This window comes from Lactuca virosa, chromosome 3 (assembly GCF_052849685.1).
Source record: "Lactuca virosa cultivar CGN04683 chromosome 3, Lactuca_virosa_CGN04683_v6, whole genome shotgun sequence".
NCBI lineage: Eukaryota > Viridiplantae > Streptophyta > Magnoliopsida > Asterales > Asteraceae > Lactuca > Lactuca virosa.
This window is the reverse complement of record NC_136428.1, coordinates 432,861,986-432,883,305: the sequence shown is the minus strand read 5'-3', so window position 1 is coordinate 432,883,305 and position 21,320 is coordinate 432,861,986.

Here is a 21,320-nt window from a genome sequence, read left to right as displayed (position 1 = left end):
TCTGTCTTTTATCTCTTTTACTATATCTGTAGTATGCTTATCTGTTGTACATGTGACTAGGTACATTTCTTGTGAACTCCTTACATGCTTTGGTTTTATTTGACTTGGGGGCGAGTCGGTCTTTTGTATCTCATACATTTAGTAGGGAATTCAGAGTGCCAGTAGGCGAACTAGAGTTTCCGTTGCGAGTCTCTATCGCTAACGAACACGGGGTTTCTGCTTCTTCGGTATACCGAGGATGTGAGATGGAGATCTTCGGGATACCTTTTCCGATAGACTTGATCCCGATTCCCATGAGGGATGTATGTGTGATTGTTGGGATGGACTGGCTCAGTCGATTCAGTGTCATGATTGATTGCGAGGGTCAACGAGTGGTGGTTCGAACCCCAAGTGGGGGAGAACTGATCGTATATGGTGAGGGCACCAGAGTGGGGTCAGGGTTCTATTCAGCCGCCATGGCTCGACAGTACATTCAGCACTGGTGTGCGGGTTATCTAGTGTATGTGTTGGATACACGGGTCAGAGATCAGATTTCAGTTTCAGAAGTTCCAGTAGTCAGAGAGTTTGCTTATGTGTTTTCGGAGGAATTACCCGGAGTGCCTCCGGAGAGGCAGGTCGAGTTCAGGATCGACCTAGTGCCAGGTGCGGCCCCTATCGCCAAGGCACCGTACCGGTTGGCACCACCTGAGATGCAGGAGTTGTCATCACAGCTTCAGGAACTGTTGGGTAAGCAGTTCATCCGACCTAGCAGTTCTCCATGGGGAGCACCGATCCTCTTCGTCAGGAAGAAGGACGGTTCGCACCGGATCTGCATTGATTATAGGGAGTTGAACAAGTTGACAGTGAAGAACCGTTATCCACTCCCGAGGATAGACGATCTCTTTGATCAGTTGCAGGGGGCATCTTGGTTCTCCAAGATAGATTTGAGGTCGGGATATCATCAGGTTCGGGTCAGAGAGGAGGACGTGGAGAAGACCGCGTTTCGGACTCGTTATGGTTATTACGAGTTCGTGGTGATGCCGTTTGGGCTCACCAACGCCCCGGCAGTATTTATGGACCTGATGAATCGGGTCTGCAGACCGATGCTGGATCACTCGGTCATCGTGTTTATAGATGATATCTTGGTGTATTCCAAGACTCGAGAGCAACACGAGGAGCATCTCAGGGAGTTGTTGGGAGTTATGAGACGAGAGCGGCTATACGCCAAGTTCTCGAAGTGCGAGTTTTGGTTACGAGAGGTCCAGTTCCTTGGGCACCTCGTTAACCAGGATGGGATTTTGGTTGACCCGGCCAAAATCGAGGCAGTCATGCAGTGGGAGGTTCCGAAATCTCCCTCTCATATCAGGAGTTTTCTGGGATTGGCAGGGTACTACCGGAGATTCATACAGGATTTCTCCAAGATTGCAGTATCCCTCACTCGTCTGACGAGGAAGGGGGTGGATTTTCGGTGGGGCTCTGAGCAGCAGAGGGCGTTTGAGACCCTCCGTCAGCGGTTGTGTAAGGCTCCAGTTTTAACACTCCCGGAGGGAGTTGAGGATTTCGTGGTGTTTTGTGATGCATCCATCACAGGTTTAGGGGCAGTCCTCATGCAGAGGGGACGGGTGATGGCTTATGCATCGCGGCAGTTAAAGCCGCATGAGACGAGATACCCTACGTATGATTTAGAGCTGGGAGTGGTGGTGTTCGCTCTCAAGATATGGAGACATTATCTTTATGGGGTGCGTTGTACCATTTACACGGATTACAAGAGCCTGAGACATATCATGGATCAGCCGAACCTGAACATGAGGCAGCGCAGGTGGCTGGATGTAGTCAAGGACTATGATTGCGAGATCCTTTACCACCCCGGTAAAGCGAACGTGGTGGCGGACGCTCTGAGCCGCAAGTCGGCTGGGACTCCCACCCCAGCGATATGTTTGAGGATAGCAGTGGATTCCCAGCTTGTGTGTTTGATCAGAGAAACTCAGGTGGAGGGTATGCGACCCGAGAATTGGAAACTGGAGAGGATCACAGGCGAGAACGCCCGGTTTGTACAGGATAGTCGGGGGTTGTTGACCTGATGCGGTCGGGTATGGGTCCCGATGACTGGTGGGGTCAGACAGACGGTCATGGAGGAGGCTCATAAGTCTCACTTCTCTATTCACCCAGGGGCCAACAAGATGTACCGGGATTTGAGTTTGAGCTACTGGTGGCCGTGCATGAAGCGAGAAATCTCTTGGTACGTCGAGAGCTGCCTGACCTGTAGGATGGTCAAGGCCGAGCATAAGAGGCCGCATGGCAAACTGCAGCCCCTGGAGATTCTGTAATATCCCAATTTTCAAGTCCAAAAATTTCTTTTTAATTAACTGACTCATAAAAATATTCATAAGAAAATACTGTGAAAACACATCATCTCATAAAACAATGTATCATGTCTGAAAACCCAAGTCATAAAATAATAACATATCAGAGTACAATCCCAGAAAACCCCATGCGGAAATCATGTGTGTGTGTGTGATGCGATGCTACGCCGCCGGCTCCTTCGCCTTCGACGAAGAGGTACCTGAAACCAAAACTGAAACCGTAAGCACAAAGCTTAGTGAGTTCCCCCATCATACCACATACCATATAATAACATTGGTATCTTCCAAATGGTAATCATCGTCGGTATCTTTCAACCGGTAATCATCATCGGTATCTTTCAACCGGTAATCATCATCGGTATCTTTCAACCGGTAACTGTCATCGGTATCTTTCAACCGGTAACTGGGGACTATTCCACCCCCTACCACTAGCATACAACAACAAGATATAAACATACAGTCAGGCATATCCGGGTACTGACCTACCCTTCGGTCCTAAGGACCGCTGTCAAGGAAACTAATCCCTATTACACACGTAACATATCATTCAGATAAAACTCATGACCAAAGCACGTAACCAGACCAAGATAATTATCATAAAGACAATCATCTTCTAAATACTCCTCTTTGGTGGGCCGGCATTGTGGCCTTAGAGCCACCCCTACTGGAAGGTAACTCACCTCGTACAAGTAGCTGCTGATAATCTGTGCGGGAAACCTCCGTTCGCTGCTGCACCGGAAATCCTCCGGCTACAATCCCCACAAAACACTCAGTTAGAAACTGATATCTATTTTTTAGGGTAAAATGACCATTTTACCCCCAACCAAGTCCAAGACAAAGTCAACTTCTAGTTGACCTGACTCGCCGAGTTGGGTTGTCAACTCGTCGAGTCCCTTCCCTTTACTCGTCCTTATCCACGACTCGCCTCGTCGAGTTTGGCAACGACTCGACGAGTTCCCCTTCCTTACGGACATCAATGAACCTTCATCTGACTCGCCGAGTCGGATGAACACCCGCCGAGTTCACCTTCAACTGATGAACAAGTCCTGACCTTGACTCGCCGAGTTGTATGAACAACTCGTCGAGTTCATCTTCAAATATAAGGAGATTGCCTTGGACTCGCCGAGTCTGTTCTAGCACTCGTCGAGTCCCATGAACTCCAGGTCTAAAATTAAGTCCAATGCGTTGGGTCACTCTTTCTGTCCTGCTACAACCCTTCTAACACCCAACTGAGTCCTTTTGACCCTCAACAGATATGGGACTTAAAGCCTTGGACTCGTCGAGTCCCAAGAACGGACTCGCCGAGTCGATGACATCCATACCCTAAATCCTTGATTTCTGATGTACAGCACTTGACCAAAAGGTAGATCTAAGCTCCTTCAATCGTTCTAGCACGTAAAGTTACAAACTTTACGTGCATGCATGGGACTTTGAGCTCAAAAGGACCTAAAATTAGCTCTTATGATGCATGGGACCTTTCTTGGGTGCAAAAGCAACCCAAATCTGCCTTGTGGCTCTTCCCAAGTGCTAGATCCGAAGTCTTGACCCCCAACCATGTTTGCAATCATGGTTGGTTACCAAAATGGCTTATAAAAGCCCTAAATCTTCCCAAAAAGGGATCTATCAAATGAAAGAGCAAGATACATACTTTATACCTTTCAAAGACTGCAAATGATGAACCAAACTCGAATCCTTCAGTCTCCTCTTGATCATTCTATGCTCTTCCTTCTTCCTTGTGAACAAAACCACCAAAAATCACTCAAAAGCTTTAAATCTTGCACCAAAACACTTAGGGTTTGCTATGGAAGGTTTCTGGGAGCATAAAGGGGCGATGGAGGTTGTATAAGGTTGTTTAAATAGGGTTCAAACCCTTAGATTAGGGTTTTGTCCATACAGAGCCTACTCGTCGAGTCCGGGACCCGACTCGACGAGTCCATCACTTAAACCCCGCGTCTCATCCCGCTTCTACTCGGCGAGTTGGTCCTTCAACTCGCCGAGTCCAAGGCCAAAAATGCAAAATACTTAAATAAAATACATACCAGGAACCAGGTGCTACAAATCTCCCCCACTTATTTTAGACTTCGTCCTCGAAGTCTGCTGCTCGATCCTGGAATAACTCTGGGTAATGCTCCATCATCTCATCCACCGGCTCCCAGGTCCATTCCGAGCCCTTCCGGTGCTGCCACTGCACCTTCACGAGCTCCACCCTCTTGTTTCTTAGATCCATCGACTTCCGGTCGAGAATCGCTACAGGCCGCTCAATGTAATTCAGGTTGTCATCGACCTGAATGTCCTCTAATGGCACCACTGCCGAGTCGTACACCAAACATTTCCGCAGCTGGGAGACGTGAAAAGTGCTATGAATCTGACTGAGTTCGGCTGGCAGATCCAACCTATATGCCACCTTGCCCACCCGGGCTATAACCCTGAAGGGTCCAATATACCTGGGACCCAACTTGCCCCGTTTCCTGAATCGGATGACGCCCTTCCATGGCGACACATTCAGGAGAACCATATCCCCAACCTGAAACTCCAGGTCCGATTGTTCGCTTGTCGGCATAACTTTTCTGCCGACTCTGAGCAGTCTGAAGTCTGCTTCGAACCTGCTGAATCCTCTCTGTCATCTTGAGCACCACTTCAGTGCTCCTCATGACTCTCTGGCCAACCTCACCCCAACATATCGGGGTTCTGCACTTTCTCTCGTATAACATCTCGAAGGGAGGACGGTCAATACTCGCATGATAGCTATTATTATACGAGAACTCCGCCAACGGAAGGTAGGTATCCCAGCTACCTCTGAAATCTAAAACACATGCCCGCAGCATATCCTCTAATGTCTGGATGGTCCGCTCGCTCTGACCATCCGTCTACGGGTGAAAGGCGGTGCTAAAATGCAGAAGAGTACCCAGCTTGTCATGAAACTTCTTCCAAAACCTGGAAGTGAACCACACATCCCTGTCTAAAATCACTGATACTGGCACCCCGTGCCACGCCACTACCTCCCTGATATAGATATCGGCCAACCTTTCGGCCGAAATACTTTCCTGAATCGGGATAAAATGGGCGCTCTTGGTCAATCGATCGACGATGACCCAAATCGAATCCAATCCCCGCGCGGTCCTGGGAAGCTTTGTGATAAAATCCATCGTAATGTCTTCCCATTTCCACAGCGGGATATCTAACGGCTGCATCTTACCGTGTGGCCTCTGGTGCTCGGCCTTGACCTTCCTACAGGTCAAGCACCGCTCCACATACCATGCTACGTCCCGCTTCATGCAGGGCCACCAATAATCGGGACGAAGATCTCTATACATCTTCGTCGCTCTGGGATGGATAGAAAATCTGGATTTGTGTGCCTCCTCCATCAGGATCTGGCGCACGCCTCCATGATAAGGGACCCACACCCTATGGTGAAGAGTCAATAGCCCTCTGCTATCATAGTCGAAGGAGGAAACCTGCCCCACAATCCGCTCGCTCTTCCGGTGTTCCTTCTTCATGGCCTCCTGCTAGGCCTCCCGAATCCGCTCCAAAAGCGGAGTCACTACTGTCATCCTCAGACAGATATCCCTGATCGGCCCTGCCTTGCGGCTAAGCGCGTCGGCCACCACATTGGACTTTCCCAGGTGGTAAAGGATCTCGCAATCGTAATCCTTCACCATGTCCAACCACCGACGCTGCCTCATGTTTAGATTCGGCTGATCCATGAGGTACCTCAAACTCTTATGGTCCGTGTAGATGGTACAACGGACCCCATAGAGGTAATGACGCCAAATCTTGAGGGCGAACACAACAGCCCCCAGCTCCAAATCATGTGTCGGGTAGTTCGCCTCGTGACGCTTCAGTTGCCTCGAAGCGTAAGCAATGACATGCCCTCTCTGCATCAATACTGCGCCCAAACCCGAGATGGACGCATCACAATATACCACAAAATCCTCCATGCCCTCTGGCAGGGCTAATATTGTCGCCTCGCACAATCTCTGTCTCAGTGTCTCGAATGCGGCCTGCTACTCAGGCCCCCAGCGAAAGACTACGGCCTTCTTCGTCAGTCGCGTCAAGGGTACGGCTATCTTGGAGAAATCCTGGATGAATCTCCGATAGTAGCCGGTAATCCTAGGAAACTTCGAATCTCGGATATAGACTTCGGAACCTCCCATCTCATCACGGCCTCCACCTTGGCTGGGTCGACTAGAATACCGTTTTGGTTGACAAGGTGTCCAAGAAACTGCACCTCGCGCAACCAGAACTCACACTTGGAGAACTTAGCGTACAAGCTCTCCCTCCTCAGAGTCTCCAACACCTCTCGCATATGCTCCTCATGCTCCTCCTGCGTCTTGGAGTAAACCAAGATATCGTCGATGAAAACTATCACTGACCGATCCAGCATCAGTCTACACACGTGGTTCATGAGGTCCATGAGGTCCATGAACGTGGCAGGAGCATTGGTGAGCCCGAAAGGCATCACCACAAACTCATAGTGGCCATAGCGCGTCCGAAACGCAGTCTTCTGCACGTCCTCCTCTCTGACCCTCATCTAATGATACCCTGAACGCAAATCAATCTTAGAAAACCAAGATGCTCCCTGTAGCTGGTCAAAGAGGTCATCAATCCTCAGGAGTGGGTAACGGTTCTTCACTGTTACCTTATTCAGCTCCCGATAATCTATACACATCCGATGCGACCCGTCCTTCTTCTTCACAAACATAATCGGGGCTCCCCAGGGAGAACTACTCGGTCTAATGAATCCCTTGTCCAACAGCTCCTGCAGTTGTGTAGACAACTCCTGCATCTCAGGAGGAGCCAACCGATACGGTTCCTTGGCTATCGGAGCCGCACCAGGGACTAGGTCGATCCTGAACTCCACCTGTCGCTCCGGAGGTATCCCAGGCAACTCCTCGGGGAATACGTCTGCAAACTCTCGTACCACGGGCACATCGCCCACCGTCGCCCTACCCGCCTCCCGGGTATCCATAACATAGGCGACATAACCTACACAACCCTGCTGGAGGTAGCGCCTAGCCCTTGCTGCCGAACATAAAGTTGGTCCTTACTGTGGCCTTTCGCCCTGAACCACCAGCTCTCCCCTACTAGGGGTCCTAATCCGTACTGACTGCTGCGCGCAGTCAATCACTGCCCCATTGGGGCTCATCCAATCCATGCCAATAATAACCTTGTTCCCCCGCAAAGGTATGGGAACCAAGTCCACCAGGTAACGTTCCTCGAACAGCCTCAAAACACAATCCCGGTAGACCTCTGACGCTAGTACCGACCGGTCGTCCGTAATCTCGACCTCTAGTGGGCAATCCAACATGCCCGAAGACTCTGGAAACTTCTTGCTAAGCGCAAGAGAGACAAATGATCGAGTGGCACCCAAATCAAACAACACCTGAACTGGGATAACGTTCACATGGAACGATCCTAAGCAAGGTACATAATATCAAAATCTCAGCGACATAACATAAAAGCATAAAAATAAGAATCATACCCGTCACCACATCGGGTGCAGCGTGTGCCTCCTCAGTTGTCAGCTGAAATGCTCGGCTCCGAACCACTGGAGCCTCCAACTTGGCCTTCCGGCCATCCACAACCCGTGCTGTCGCTGGAGTCGGTGCCACTGCCGGCGTCGCTACTGCTGTCAATCTAGGGCAATTGGCCTTTTTATGGCCCTTCTGATTGCAATGAAAGCAAATCAGGTCTGATATCTGAATCGCAGGAGTAGGGGCAGTGCAATCTCTGCCAAAATGCCCAACCTTGCCACACTTATAGCAGCCTGAACCCGACCCAGTGCGACAAGCTCCCTCGTGTGACCAACCACATTTCCCATAGCGGTCCCGCCCTGACTGGCCTTTCGGCCTACCATCTGATCCCTTGGGCTTCTTCCCCAAAGCCCCCGTCGTCAGCCCCTCCGCTGCCTTCCTCTTCCGGATGTGCTCCAGATCAATCACCCTTTCCCTAGCCCTAACAATCATGGAATCCAGGGTAGGGCAAGCTGAGAAACTGACATGCTTCCGGATGTCAGCGCGTAGCATGTCATGGTAGCGGGTCCTCTTCATATCCTCATCACCTGCATACTGGGGCACTAGCAATACCCTCTCCCGGAACTTCGCGGTGATCTCCGCCACAGTCTCCGTAGTCTGTCTCATATCTAAGAACTCCTTGGCCAGCTGCTGGAGCTCCACAGCTGGTGCAAACTCGGCCCTGAATCTGGTCACAAAATTTGACCACGTCATAGCCTCGACGGCTGGGGCTCCCAATGAGTCACCAATCGACTCCCACCAGTCTCTAGCTCTATCCCTCAAACATCCCGCTGCAAAGCGGACCTTCGACCCTTCCGGGCAGAAGCTCGTCAACTGCGCAGACTCAATGACTGCGATCCATCTCCTGGCAGTGATGGGGTCTTTCACCCCGTGATAATCTGGCGCACCACTCCCACGGAAGTCCTTAAAGGACAGTGTGCGCGTACTCGTCTGGCTAGATGCCATATCACTCCCGAATGCCCGGAGGCGATCCTCCATTAGCTCAACAATCCCTTCCTTGATCGACCCGAAAATGACCGGGGTCGACTCAAGAATGCCTCTCATGATCTCAGACGCGATGAACTCGTGCAACCCGTCATCAACCTGCTCAGATCCTGCACCCGAGCCTGATCCTGATCCTGATCCGGAACCTCCTGCTCCATGTCGCGTGGTCACCATGCTGAAATACACGCATAAATGTTAGAATCATACATACTCTCGAGAGGTCTAACACACTCCCCAAGGTTCCCGGTTCTGTCTCAACCTTCCTTGATTCGAGTACGGATCCTCTGCTTCCAATAGTACGGGCCCATACTACCTTCCACATCTATCCGTACTTTCCTTAAGGACTGTCTCGACTTCACCAGGTCCCTTAACCAATATCCCTTTCCATCTAGTCTCATCCCAGGCTTTCCTGGGGCACTCTCTGACCTACCCTCCGCCATCAGTTGCACTAGGAGTCCCCACCACATCCCCTAACTAACTTGTGGATATTGTTACATATCCGTTCCTTAGCTAGTTGAAAATGGCCAGAACCCCCCCCCCCCCATAGCACAAAGAAAGCAGCATTCGTGCATTGGGTAACCAAATCAGGCATAACCTACACAGGCCATCCTACTGCTGACTAAACAGTTCTAGCATGCAACTCATACAACAGGCATATAAGGCATCCTCCTAGATCCTTAGCCCTAACTAGCATGCAATTCTCAGAATCATATATCAGGCACACAAGATATCTTCCTAGATCCTTAGTCCTATTCTAGCATGTAGTTTTCTGAATCAAAACCATATAGCATAACATATCAAGTATGGGTATCTTGGGGAAAACTTACTCGAGCCCGGTCGGTCGCATGCATCATCTCATAAAACAATGTATCATGTCTGAAATATTCATAAGAAAATACTGTGAAAATACTGTGAAAACAATGTATCATGTCATAAAACAATGTATCACGTCTGAAAACCCAAGTCATAAAATAATAACATATCAGAGTACAATCCCAGAAAACCCCATGCTGAAATCATGTGTGTGTATGATGCGATGCTACGCCGCCGGCTCCTTCCCCTTTGACGAAGAGGTACCTGAAACCAAAACTGAAACCGTAAGCACAAAGCTTAGTGAGTTCCCCCATCATACCACATACCATACAATAACATCGGTATCTTCCAACCGGTAATCATCGTCGGTATCTTTCAACCGGTAATCATCATCGGTATCTTTCAACCGGTAATCATCATCGGTATCTTTCAACCGGTAACTGTCATCGGTATCTTTCAACCGGTAACTGGGGACTATTCCACCCCCTACCACTAGCATACAACAACAAGATATAAACATACAGTCAGGCATATCCGGGTACTGACCTACCCTTCGGTCCTAAGGACCGCTGTCAGGGAAACTAATCCCTATTACACACGTAACGTATCATTCAGATAAAACTCATGACCAAAGCACGTAACCAGACCAAGATAATTATCACAAAGACAATCATCTTCTAAATACTCCTCTTTGGTGGGCCGGCATTGTGGCCTTAGACCCACCCCTACTGGAAGGTAACTCACCTCGTACAAGTAGCTGCTGATAATCTGTGCGGGAAACCTCCGTCCGCTGCTACTCCGGAAATCCTCCGGCTACAATCCCCACAAAACACTCAGTTAGAAACTGATATCTATTCTTAGGGTAAAATGACCATTTTACCCCCAACCAAGTCCAAGACAAAGTCAACTTCCAGTTGACCTGACTCGCCGAGTTGGGTCGTCAACTCGTCGAGTCCCTTCCCTTTACTCGTCCTTATCCACGACTCGACTCGTTGAGTTTGGTAACGACTCGACGAGTTCCCCTTCCATACGGACATCAATGAACCTTCATCTGACTCGCCGAGTCGGATGAACACCCGCCGAGTTCACCTTCAACTAATGAACAAGTCCTGACCTTGACTCGCCGAGTTGTATGAACAACTCGTCGAGTTCATCTTCAAATATAAGGAGATTGCCTTGGACTCGCCGAGTCTGTTCTAGCACTCGTCGAGTCCCATGAACTCCATGTCTAAAATTAAGTCCAATGCATTGGGTCACTCTGTCTGTCCTGCTACAACCCTTCTAACACCCAACTGAGTCCTTTTGACCCTCAACAGATATGGGACTTAAATCCTTGGACTCGTCGAGTCCCAAGAACGGACTCGCCGAGTCGATGACATCCATACCCTAAATCCTCGATTTCTGATGTACAACACTTGACCAAAAGGTAGATCTAAGCTCCTTCAATCGTTCTAGCATGTAAAGTTACAAACTTTACGTGCATGCATGGGACTTTGAGCTCAAAAGGACCTAAAATGAGCTCTTATGATGCATAGGACCTTTCTTGGGTGCAAAAGCAACCCAAATCTGCCGTGTGGCTCTTCCCAAGTGCTAGATCCGAAGTGTTGACCCCAACCATGTTTGCAATCATGGTTGGTTACCAAAATGGCTTATAAAAGCCCTAAATCTTCCCAAAAAGGGATCTATCAAATGAAAGAGAAAGATACAGACTTTATACCTTTCAAAGACTGCAAATGATGAACCAAACTCGAATCCTTCAGTCTCATCTTGATCATTCTATGCTCTTCCTTCTTCCTTGTGAACAAAACCACCAAAAATCACTCAAAAGCTTTAAATCTTGCACCAAAACACTTAGGGTTTGCTATGGAAGGTTTCTGGGAGCATAAAGGGGCGATGGAGGCTGTATAAGGTTGTTTAAATAGGGTTCAAACCCTTAGATTAGGGTTTTGTCCATACAGAGCCTACTCGTCGAGTCCGGGACCCGACTCGACGAGTCCATCACTTAAACCCCGCGTCTCATCCCGCTTCTACTCGGCGAGTTGGTCCTTCAACTCGCCGAGTTGGTCCTTCAACTCGCCGAGTTGGTCCTTCAACTCGCCGAGTCCAAGCTGACGTGAACGGCAAAGGGGTTTGATGATATACGGGTCATCGTGGATTGATTGACCAAGAGTGCCCATTTCTTGGCCATACGGGAGAGTTCGTCGGCCGAGAAATTGGTCGACATATATGTCCGCAAGATCGTTGCTCGCCATGGGGTTCCGGTCTCCATTGTCTCCGACCGGGATGTTAGATTTACCTCCCGCTTCTGGCAGAAGTTCCACAAGGAACTGGGCACGCGGTTGCACTTCAGCACAACATTTCACCTGTCACACCCGATCCTTGTCGGAATCGATCAAGGCGTGATATATTGTTCAAAGTCTCATGACAACTATGTTATAATATGATTAGATTCAATTAAGTACTAAGTATGCAAACAAGATCCACAACATACAAATACAAATCCAAATACGAACAACATTTATTACATCAAATTTAAATAGTCTTGTGGATTTCTAAGGCACAACCTATTTTTCATCAACTTCATTCTTCAAATCTGCATCATGGGTAAAAACAGGTCAACTACGAGAGTTGGTGAGTAATCTAATTTTAGTAGAGAAAATTGTGAAGTTGAAACATTTATAATTTGAAATTTGTTTTCTTTTGAAGTCGGCAAACAATTGTATTTGAGATAACGGTTTATAAATCAAAAATTGATTAACAAATGATAACAACAACAATAAGTCCTCACCCTATATATACATATGTATATATATATATATATATATATATATATATATAAATATATATATATATATATATATATATATATATATATATAGGATGGAGCATCTAATCATCAAACACACTCAACCACGTGCGATCAATCACCTTAGCGTCCCAAGGCGGGGTGGTCAACCCAATAGCGCTATTATTGTCCATAACGTACCTCAAGAATACGAGCATAGTCATGGAGATTAGACTAAAAATGGTAATGCACTACAAGTACATGTAGCGTAAACAAACCATAGTTATACAATTAATGACTCACGTATAAATGTCCCAACAATGTCTCAATTGTGATAAAACAATAAAATGAAGTTTGAACATATTAGAACCACATGATACACCCCAAAAGTATTGTAAATTATAAAATATGGGGTAGATTACTCACCTTAGTCCCAAAACGAAATGCGTGTGTCGTACGATAGACAGTTCGGGTCAAAATGGCGTAGAACCTAATATAATTAATAGTTTTGGTTTAGGAACTGCTAAACGAGAATAGAGTATTAATACAAATAATTAGACACATATTCTTATATTAGATGAATTAACAATAATTCATTTTGATTAGAATATTAAGGTATTCATTTGTTAAATGAATTTTAAATTGAATTAATTACTTTGCATAATTAATTTATATTTTCAGTTTAGGCCAGATTTTAATAATTTCTTATTAAAATAATAACTTGCCCAATTATAATTATTTACAGATTTTAACAGTTATTTATATGAAATAATCATTAAAATGCATTTTTACATGCTTAAATACTTAGGAAAATGGTTTTAAATAGTAAACAGTATTGAAAAATTATGAAATTATTAGGAAATCATTATTTCATACAATATTAATTACTGTAAAATTTTTATATTTTTCTGAACTGTTTTAGTATTTATTTAATACTTTAATGATTAAACAACAACAAAATCCGGGAAAAATAATAAATGATTCCCAAAAATTCTGTAAAATTAACCATAGTTTTATAACATGATATAGAGCCCATTGTATAAGTTTCGGATATTTGTGACTATGGGAAGTATTTTTTATATATTTCATTATTAATTAATCAATAAAATCATAAATAATAGTAAACAGTAATATAAATGCATGAAACTTCATAAATTATGTTTAATCAATATATAGGTCATCCCAGAATTTTCTCAGAATTTATTGAATGCAAAAAGTATTTTATGTGAATTATTGCCCTACTTTATTGCAATAATTATAGTAATTCAATAAAAATAAGTTATTTTCTGAAAATTTCCAGAACTTCTTATTTTATTGATGGGACTCTGAGAAAAATCAGGTTTATGCATAAAATAAGTTTTAGATAGTTTGGTGGATTTAATTTGTTTCTTGTATGAATTTGAAACTTTTAACAACATACCTTAATGAATGCTTCAAGAGGGATGAAGATTTGAGTATAATAGATTGTTCTTGGCTGGAATATGAGTATTTCTTGTATGAATTTCGAGATTGAGAGTGAGAGAAAGAATAGAGAAGGTTTAAGTGGTGAAGAGAATAATGTGTTGGGAGAAAAAAGAAAGGAAAGTGGATGGGAGGTGTGAGTGGGAGACCATGGGAATAATCTTTTTGCTTTTGGTGGTCTTCATAATTTCCCACTAACACAAGCATCTTTTACATAATTAATATAAGAGTTTTATAAAATTTAATGTAAAGTTTATAAAAATAGAGTTTTATAAAATTTAATGTAAAGTTTATAAAAATGGAGTTTTATAAAAGATAGGTTATTATTTGATTATAACAATCTACTTTGATTTGAAGTTTAATTATAGCATGCAAGTTTGATTCTTTTAATTTAATTAGAGCATTATACTTTGATTTGATTTTAATATGGTATCATAATTTAATTTGATTATAGTTATAACGTTGTACTATACTATGTTGCTATTAACGTCAATTTATATCGTAGTGTATGGGTTTTGATCCTATTAGCATCAAGTAATCTTGAGTAGGGTTTATTAAATTTCCAATTGGGTTGGGTTGACCCGAATCCATTTTAGGCGGATGTCACAGTCTCCCCTACTTTAGGAAATTTCGTCCCGAAATTTAAGAAGAGAGTACCTTAAGAGAAAAGTTGTGGGTATTTGGTACGCATATGATCCTCACGCTCCCATGTATATTCAGGTCCACATGCCGACTGCCACCTGACCTTAACCAGGCGAATGCGACTTCTTTTGAGTTGCTTTTCCTTTCGGTCGGCAATTTCCAAGGGTTTCTCGATAAATTGCATTGTCTCGTCGATTTGGATATCCTCGAGAGGAACATGAAGGTTCTCGTCTGCTAAACACTTCTTGAGGTTGGCTATATGAAATACTGGGTGAACTTTCTTAAGCTCTGTTGGTATATCCAACTCGTAGGATACTGGTCCGATCCTTTTTATGATCTTAAACGGGCCTACGTAGCGTGGTGCCAATTTACCCTTGCGTCCAAATCGAACCACACCTTTCCATGGGGACACTTTTAACATGACCATGTCACCCAGGGTAAATTCAAGCGGTTTGCATCGCTTGTCGGCATAACTCTTTTGTCGGCTACGAGCTGCGAGAAGGTTATCGCGAATCTGAGTGATTTTGTCGGTTGTTTCCTGGATAAGCTCAGGACCAACGATTGGAGAATCCAATGTTGCGCGAATCGCGTGGGACTCACCAATTTCATGCCAGCAAATAGGAGATCGGCATTTACGGCCATACAATGCCTCAAATGGTGGCATCTTGATGCTAGAATGATAACTGTTATTATAGGAGAATTCCACCAACGATAAATGAGAGTCCCAGTTTCCTCCGAAATCCAAGACACACGCCCTCAACAAATCTTCGAGTGTTTGAATAGTCCTCTCAGATTGACCATCGGTCTGAGGATGATAGGCGGTACTGAGATCGAGGCGGGTTCCCATGGCTGTTTGAAGTGATTGCCAAAACCGAGAGAGAAATCTCCCATCACGATCTGAAATGATGCTAAGAGGAATGCCATGCCGACTAACTATCTCGTTGATGTAAATCCGAGCAAGTTTTTCGACTTTGAAATTTTCACGGATGGGAAGGAAATGAGCGGATTTGGTCAAACGGTCAATGATTATCCAAATGTTGTCGTGTCCTTTTGTGGTACGGGGAAGTTTGGTTACGAAATCCATGGCGATCGCTTCCCATTTCCACCTGGGGATTTTTGGTTGGACCAATAGTCCAGAGGGTCGTTGATGTTCTACTTTGACCCTGGAACATGTAAGACATTTGGCCACGAATAAAGCAATATCCTTTTTCATTCCCGACCACCAATAATTGGTTCTCAGGCCATGATACATCTTGTCAGTGCCCGGATGAATGGAATATCGGGTTTTATGGATTTCTTCCATAAGGAATATACGAAGATTGTCACGATCTGGGATCCAGATGCGATCTTGATAATAGAAAATACCATCAGATTTAGTTTCCAACTCCCCATCAATTCCCGTGGGCATGTGATTTTCGGTAATTGTCGAGTGTTGGGCTCCTCGAATTCGGTCGCTGAGATTGGACAAGATAGGAGAACATATTAGATGAAATGCATGGACATGTTCTTTTCGGCTTAACGCGTCGGCTACGACGTTTGCCTTGCCCGGATGATAGCGTATTTCACACTCGTAATCATTTAGGAGCTCGACCCATCGTCTTTGCCTCATATTGAGTTCCTTTTGATTTATAATATGTTGCAAGCTCTTGTGGTCGGTGAAAATTACGCATTTAGTGCCGTAAAGGTAATGCCTCCAAATTTTAAGAGCGAAAACCACGGCACCGAGCTCCAAATCATGAGTCGTATAATTCCTTTCGTGGATTTTGAGTTGTCGTGATGCGTAAGCTATAACATTTCCCTTTTGCATCAAAACACAACCTAGACCGAGATTGGAGGCATCGCAGAATACCACGAAATCTTCGGATCCTTCAGGGAGTGTAAGAATCGGAGCGTCACACAAACTTTGTTTAAGGGTTTGGAAAGCGTATTCCTGCTTGGGTCCCCAATCAAATGGTGTACCCTTGCAAGTGAGAGAAGTAAGCGGTAAAGCAATCTTTGAGAAATTTGAAATGAAACGCCGGTAATAGCCGGCTAAACCGAGGAAGGACCGAATTTCCTTGGGGGTACGTGGGGCTTTCCAATTCTGGACTGCTTCAACTTTTGCGGGATCGACTAAAATACCCTTGTCACTTACAATATGACCAAGGAATTGTACCTCATTTAACCAAAACTCGCATTTCGAAAATTTGGCATAGAGCCGATTTCCTTGCAACGTTTGGAGAGTTAGGCGAAGGTGTCTTTCATGCTCTGCCTTTGTCTTGGAGTAAATGAGGATGTCATCAATAAAGACGATAACAAAACGGTCGAGATAAGGTTTAAATACCCGATTCATCAAGTCCATGAATACGACAGGGGCATTTGTTAGGCCGAAAGGCATAACAGTGAACTCGTAATGACCATAGCGGGTTCGGAAAGCGGTTTTGGGGATGTCTTCTTCGCGTACTCGAAGTTGGTGATAACCCGAGCGAAGGTCAATTTTGGAGAAGCATGAAGCCCCTTGAAGCTGATCAAAAAGGTCGTCGATCCGAGGTAACGGATATCGGTTCTTGATGGTTAATTTATTTAACTCCCGATAATCGATACATATACGAAACGAACCATCTTTCTTTTTGATGAAGAGAACCGGGGCTCCCCAGGGTGAAGTACTAGGGCGGATAAATCCCTTATCGGTTAATTCTTGGAGCTGACTTGCCAATTCTTGCATCTCGGCTGGAGCCAACCGATATGGAGACTTGGCTATGGGAGTAGCCCCAAGAACAAGATCGATGCGGAACTCTAGCTCACGTACTGGAGGGAGTCTAGATACGTTATCAGGAAAGATGTCGGGAAAGTCTCGTACTATCGGAATATCTTCGATCTTCTTTTCTTTGACCTTTGTTTCTACCACATGGGCTAAGAAAGCCATATATTCTTTTCGTAGATATGATCGAGCTTGAGTACATGACATAAGACTAAGCTTTTTCGAATGAGTCTCGCCATAAATACGAAGACTTTGACCGTCGGCGAAAGGAATACGAATGAACTTATCGTAACATACTATTTCAGCATGGTTTTGGGATAGCCAATCCATTCCTACGATGATGTCGAAGCTACCAAGTTCCATAGGAACTAAATTGACAGAAAATTTATGACTGCAAAAATCGAAAGTGCAATCTTGGATGACTGCATTGAGTGAAACGTATTTTCCATCGGCGACTTCTACGGTAAAGTACTCATCAAGAATCGTGCGAGATGTGTGAAGTGTGGGCTCAAATTCCAAAGACACAAAACTTTTATCGGCACCTGAATCAAAAAGTACTGACGCGTAGCAGTCATTTATGAGAAACGTACCATTTACGACCTTGTTATCGGTCTTTGCTTGGGTTGCGGTAATGACAAAGGCTCGGCCTTTGGGAGCTGGAACCTGCATTGTTGGATTTGCCTGGGCTTGGGTGTTGATGATATTGACTAGCCTAGGACACGCGTTTCTGAAATGGGTGGGGTCACCACAGTTGAAGCATGTTCCAGTTGGATACCGGGTTTGTGTTTGCTGATTTGAGGGAAGATAGAGTGGTCGCTGAGTTTTTTGTGCACGACATGTGTCCGCCAAGTGGCCATAGCGACCACAATTCGTACAGAGGCGACATGGATTGGTGGTCATATGGTGATAGTTACAGTGGTTACAGAGGGGGTGAGGTCCGGTATACGGCTTTTTATTCGGTTGGGCTTGTGGGGTGACTTGGGTGATAGGAGTACCAGGGGTAATAACAACATGGTTGTTGTGATGACTTTTCCGCTTCTTTTTGTCATGTCGGTGGGAGGACTCGGACTTGACAATTAGGGGGGTCTCAGGGGTCGGCTTTTCAGTTGACATCTTTGAACCCTTGCGTGGGAGGACACCATCGTTCATATTGTCCTCGTTGAGTTGACATGCTATTTCAATGGCAGATTCTAGGGTAGATGGCCTGCTGCTGGTCACCGAATCACGGATCTGGCGTGGTAACCCTTTGATGTAGCGGCGTATTGCAGTTTTCATAGGTTGAACCATGTGAGGTAGGAGTCTCGAGAGATCATGGAATCTATTGGTGTAGGTCGCGTTGTCGCCTCCCACCTGTTTCAGATTCCAGAATTCATCCTCGAGAGTTTGCAATTCGCTGTCAGGGCAGAACTTCTCCATCATGCGTTCCTTTAGTTTTGACCAGGTCATTCCCAAGGCAACAGCCTCTCCCTTTGCCCGTTTTTCTAGGTTCCACCATGTGAGAGCATGACCTTGGAGGTACCCTGTAGCATGACGGACCATCAGGTCCTCCGGACACTCGCTATGGATGAAAGTACTCTCCATTTCTACAATCCATGTGAGGAGTGCGGTGGCACCATCGATGCCTTTGAAGTAAGGCGGATTGCAGTTACGAAAGTGCTTTAACGAGCAACGAGGAGTGGTTGCTGGAGCTTGTGGCTGAAGAGAATGAAGTTGGGTTGCAATTGTTGGGATGACGTTTGCTACCTCCTTGGCGATAAGGGCAGCTAGCCTTCGGTTGTTGCGAGCAGCGTATGGGGGTCGTAATGCCATCTACGAGAAACACGCATATGGACTTGTGAGTTATTTGTAAATTGATTATGGAAATAAAGTTTTTAGACATTGTTGGGTAAAATAATTGTAAAACACTTGTTGGGCCATGGTTAGGAGTGTTGGGCACCTTTGGGGATTTACATGGTTACTAAATGTGAAACATGTAGCACTTGTGTGGGCCCCCACAAAACTAAGTTTTCACATGTCTTTCCCACTACTAGGCTCATTAGGGAACTTAATAGTCCAATGAGTTGGCCATTTTGGAGTGTATCCTTTCAGATACGTTTGATAAGGTCGTGTATTTTGATGGCTCAAGAGTAATGTGAATGACGCGCTTTGGCCTATAGGTTTGGGAACTCTCGCCTTTGGTCCCCAGATAAGCAAACTGGTCCCTCGGTTGATTGGGATATATATGAATGCTTGCCTAGTCAGGACTTTCGGGCTACCGGCACCTCCCCCTTCCAGTTACTACGCGTCCATTACTATGATCCTACCCAACTAGAGTGGATGACTTTGAATTTCCTATAAGCTCTAAGGAATATATATGTATATACATTTTTTTTAAAACCACTTGAATATGTGTGTGATTTTCAGAGAAAGAGGAGAATATTATAACACCTCGTCTTGGTACGTATTCTTTTATTTAATTCCTTAAGCATTTTTACATTTTTGCCTTGGACTCGGCGAGTCAAAAGATCGACTCGCCGAGTAGTAGCGGGATGAGGCGCAGAGTCTAGGCCATGGACTCGCCGAGTCGGGTCCTGGACTCGGCGAGTAGGCCCTGTGTGGACATAAAACTCAAATCCGGGTGTTGCACCCCATTTAGTCACTCTAACTCAGTCTCTCTCTCGTCCCTAACACTCCCAGAGAGCTGTAAAGCGACACCTAGCCCCCATAGTGTTCTTGTGAATGATTTTGGCCTTGTGAAGGAAGTTTGGAGCTTAGAAGAAGGAGTAGGAGGTTAGAGGGTGCAAGGAAGGGAAGTAGATCCGAAATCTACTCTGGGAGAAGCTTCTATTCAGGTAAGAAAGCTCCTACCTTGATCTTTAGTTCAATAGATTCCCTTTTTGTCCCTAATATGTGGTTTGCAAGCCCTAGAAACCCCCCCCCCCCCAAACTCCATGTGTTATGCCCTAGAAGCTTAGATCTATGGTTTGGAACCGTTGCATGTCTCAGATTTAGCCTGCAAGTGAGGAGGCTCGAAGGGACTCGGCGAGTTCCAAAGTGCATTCGACGAGTTCCATGAAGATGGCCTTAGACTCGACGAGTTGGATGAACAACTCGGCGAGTCCTATGACGATTGCCTAGTACTAAACGAGTTGTTCTTCAAAATCGGCGAGTCCTATGAAGATTGGTTGGTACTCGGCGAGTTGTTCTTCAAACTCGGCGAGTCATATGAACTGTCACTAGGATAAGAAGGGTTTAAGTGAAGAAGGTCCAACCCTTCGTAACTGCACGTGGAATTAGCAATTTAACGTGTAGCAATAGTACCAGAAAACCCAAATCCTCTAGATAGATGCTCTGATAAGGATTTGGAAGCGAGCAGGAGGTCTGCTCGTAGGGACTCGGCGAGTCGTTCTCGGACTCGGCGAGTTGGATCGCGAGTCAGTCTAACCGTCCCGTGTAGCAAGTTAGGGTGACTCAGTGAGTGGGAAAAGGGACCCGACGAGTAATACTGGAATGGTGGGAAGGGGACTCGGCGAGTCTGTGCCAGGACTCGGCGAGTCTGTGCCAGGACTCGGCGAGTCCAGTCAACTGGGAGTTGACTTTGACCAAGGAGTTGACCTTGGGTCAGGGGTAGGCCAGTCATTTGACCTAAGGGTATTTTTGAGTGACTAATCTATGTTTATGGATTTATAGCCGGAGGATTACCGGGATAGCAGTCAGGCGTCTAGCAAGCAGACTTTCGGCAGCTAATTTTCGAGGTGAGTTTCCTTCCAGTAGGGACGGGTCTAAGGCACCAAGGCCGGCCCGTATAGGCGATATGTTAGTATCGGAGTGTGGGCGGAGCCCGTATCTCATAGTTGAGTTTGATTATGTTATATGCCAGTATGATAGAATTGCTTATACTTGTTGTCTGTGTGATACTTGTATGTTAAGGTTTAGTAGTGGAGTGTGGGCGAGGCCCGTATCTCCATGGATAGAAGAGTGTGGGCGAGGCTCGTATCTCTCAGATAGCGAAGTGTGGGCGAGGCCCGTATCTCTCAGAT